General features: G+C 40.7%; 1 long non-coding RNA gene across 1 annotated transcript; it reads left to right on the forward strand.

Annotated features, from left to right (window-relative positions):
* Positions 1 to 2,216: 2,216 nt before the first annotated feature.
* On the forward strand, positions 2,217 to 3,313 carry LOC135415638 (uncharacterized). Its single transcript, XR_010431213.1, has 2 exons — positions 2,217 to 2,359; positions 3,137 to 3,313. It is a non-coding gene; the product is annotated as an uncharacterized LOC135415638 (long non-coding RNA).
* Positions 3,314 to 3,773: the final 460 nt, after the last annotated feature.

Here is a 3,773-nt window from a genome sequence, read left to right on the forward strand (position 1 = left end):
AGTGAAGGAGTTATAATAGGCTTAAAAATGAGAGCACATTAATAACCGCTCCCTTGTGGTAAACAGAGCTGGTAATCAAGCACAGGTCCAGCAGAACCTATTCGTCGCTGAAGCAGAATTAGCTCTGTAGAGACATAAATGATTGGCCTGGACAGTCACAGGCAAGGGTGGAAAGGGAGGAAATTCAATTCATCCATCAAAAAATCTCACGGGAAGAAAAAGACACTCTCAGAAAAGAGATCACATTTGTCGGTCATTTCAGAGCAAAGATCAGGTTTCTCTGTCCGCCATCAAGACATTTTGCACTGACAGCACCTCCCATGGCAAGGATGATATGATGGTCCCCAAAAGCAATCCCTTCTCACTATGATTCCAGGTCTAGCACAGGATCCCAGTCTCTAGTTGGAATGACTCTATGATTCTTCAGAGCAACCCATTTGTGAAGACCAGTTGATAGGTGTCCAGTCTTCCTCTTCTGTTCTGTGACAATAACATATTCTGACAGTCTTTGCTGCCTTTGTCTTGGGTCCAGTAATTTGCCCAGAGAAAACACACTCTTCTACTGATCTTTCTTTTGGCAGCTTAGTAGCCTGTGATATCCTGATGCTCTTTGAAATTTAACAGAAAAAGCAAAACAAATGAGTTTTCATCTCTAAGTTATAATTTGTCAGTGAAATGTTTTCAGAATCTTCGAGCTAAAGTACTGAAGTGGGAGAGAAGAAAACAAACCAGTACTGGCTATATACAGCTTTTCACTAGATGTTCTGGTTATATAGGAACATGCAAAACCTTCCCCTTTCTCCATCATCCTACAGGCATTCAAAATATGAACTCGAAATCCTGACTGTACTTACCTTAAGAAGCCCCTTGGAGATAGCTGCCTTCCTTTCACAGACAGATAAGAGGTCTGATAGACAAGCTGGTTTATCGGAGTCAATCAGCAAGTCTGCAGCTCAGCATTGAACTGCATGAGATTGACTATTGCTTTTATGTGTCTATCAGTTTTAGCATTTTAAAATTCATTTGAGGAAAAAAAAGTTGAATGAGAAGAAAGGAAAGCCATACCACTATGGAAGAAAAAAAAGTCCACACGTAGAGGCTAAAAAAAACCTACTGCTTTGGCTGGAGTCTTTACAGCAAGGCCTTTTGTGCACTCTTTAACCAGCTCCACGACACAAGACTTGAAGTGACAATATACCCACATTGACAAAAAAGAGTAGAATGGCTAGATAAGCACTCCCTCACAATGGTTGACCTTCCATATGAATGACAAACTACCAGGAGGAATGGTAGCTGGAACCCCAAAGGTCTGTAAACTTGAACAACAGTGGAATTACTCAGTGAGTTCAGGGGAAAAAAAACACACTCCAAAACCCAATGAGTTAACTCCCAGCTCCAAAACCTTTCATTTTACATACACAATCTCCTATTTCAAAAAGTCCTTTTTGCATTTAAGATATGTTCCCTCTATTTTTTTCTTCAAGTTTTATCGCACCATGCTGACAAAATCCACCCTTCCTCACCATTACTGCACTAAGCACTTAGCTGTCCAAGCAAACACACTGAACTTCTTCCAAGCACATTGTGAAGTCTTTGCAAATAGACCCTGCTTGTTGAACAGGAGAGGCAGGTTATGAAGCTGGGTCTTCTACACACAATTACCATCACACTCCACTAAATACATGTAAGCTACCAGCAGGAGAGCCTCACAAACTGAGCATCATGCTTCAAAGTAAAATATCTCTGGTTGCAAACGCTGCACAACCTCAAGGTACACTCTCTGCAACAAAGTCAGTTGTTGCTCTAAGGACTATGCTTGGGATTCAAATCGTGCAAACATCTCTATCCAAATTGAGCCACTGAACTGTTGGATGCAGTCAGTCTCACAGGGACATCTCCGTTCCTTGTACAGCCAAAGTAAAGAAACAGCAACTCCAATACAGCTGGTTAAGGAAAATTCCCTGTTTGACCATTCCGGAGCCACTCTGGCAGTTGCACTCCCACCACTCCAGACTTTCACTGCTGGGACTGAAGCCCCTTCACACTTGGCAGCTCCAGTGACTTCAGATGAGTGCCTCATTTGACTCCCTACATGCCAGACAATTGTGCCCATATACTGTAAGGGTGTCTTCCAGCTGAGTCCTTGGCTCCTGCGGTGTCCCTGATTGCATCACAAAGAGCATGGGACCTTTGGCACCTCCAGGTGATCAGACAAAGGGTCCACACCAGGTCACGTGGGGCTCCCACCATTTCCCCCCACCCAGGGCACAACCTGCAGCTCACACTGCACTGCACACCCAGCTACTGGCACTAAATGTACTCCTCAACATAGCCCATCTTGAGGAAAGCCCTATTGGAGGTGGGATCAATCTCCCTTTGGTTTCCCCTGTCCCCTACAGAAAGAAACCATAAATTACTAGTTAGATGTTTAATTCTTAGACAGCTTTAGTTACATAGAATTAACATAAGCTGAAGCTTTTACACTTTCTTGACGAGAAAAAAAAATTGCTCCACAGCTACGGCAATCCCTGTTAAGTCAAGCATTTCCTTTGCTAGAACAGCAACTTCTTGATTTGAAAAAAAAAAAAATCCTGGATAATAGGCAAAATACAGTTTTAGGCTCTAAAGAGAAAATTATTTTGGTCTCAATAACCCTCCTCCCCCTAATGCAGTTTTCAGACTTAGAGCCAGGACATTAGAAAAAGGTCTGAGGCAATTCTAAATACGATGTAAAGCATGGAGTTTTCTTGATCTTCAGAGATTTTACTTATTACCTGAATTGCCTTATTTGCCTGATTCCCATAATGAAGGTTTTCAAAACACCACTTTGTTCTTAAGTGATAAAAAAAAGCAATGACTATAAACAAAATCCTCAAGTGTTGTTTCACCTACTGACTAAGATTAGATGCCAATTTAGATCACAGAAAGCTGTAACACTTCAATTTCTGTGTACTATGATATTTTTACTAGGTTGCAAAGATTACCTACATAATTCTCTCTTCATTTTTTAAAGCATAAAACTATCTTCTGTCGTATTTATGTGATGCCTTGAACAAAGCTTTTCTCAACTAAGCTACTGGAGCTTGTTCACACTACACTTTGTCTTGCTTCTGTCATTTTTATGTTGCCCTTTCAGCACAGCTGAGAAGATCATACAGTGTCCCAATTCAAATGCATGACTGTGATCCCTGAAGAAGGGTTTCCACGAAACAGGGTCAAACAGAACAGAAAGCACATGAGAATTATACTGCTGCCTTGTTTCTGCACACAGGACAGAAAAATAAAGGCAAATAAATTTATCCAAGAAAAAATATCTCCAGGTAATTGTCAGTTTGAAGACATTATCATATTTTATGACAGTACTGGCTTCAGGCCTCAAAAAGAAGTAAAAGACTCTTTGAACAAGATACAGGGAAAAGACTATCTTTGACAAGAAATCAGCACAGGAATGTGCCTGAAGTGCTAACATACAGTGCCCATGCAGACATAGCATTTTTATAGATCAAGTTTTTTAAATGGAAACAGTACTTCTAAAGCTCAGTCTTTCATGGCTAGAAATAAACGTTCTCTATTGGGAAACCCTTATAGAAATGAATTAAAAAATCAGAAGCCCGGATTGGAGAGAATAGCTTTGCTATGGGAGGGAGAAGGAGGGGGAAAGATGGAAAAGCCATAGTCTTTTAACATCTTTCCTGCTCTCCAAAAAACTATGTAACTACATTGACTTTAGCATAAGCATGTATTTTTTACACAAAAATAGGGACCAAGAAACT

The sequence above is a fragment of the Pseudopipra pipra genome, chromosome 6, assembly GCF_036250125.1.
Source record: "Pseudopipra pipra isolate bDixPip1 chromosome 6, bDixPip1.hap1, whole genome shotgun sequence".
Classification (NCBI taxonomy): domain Eukaryota; kingdom Metazoa; phylum Chordata; class Aves; order Passeriformes; family Pipridae; genus Pseudopipra; species Pseudopipra pipra.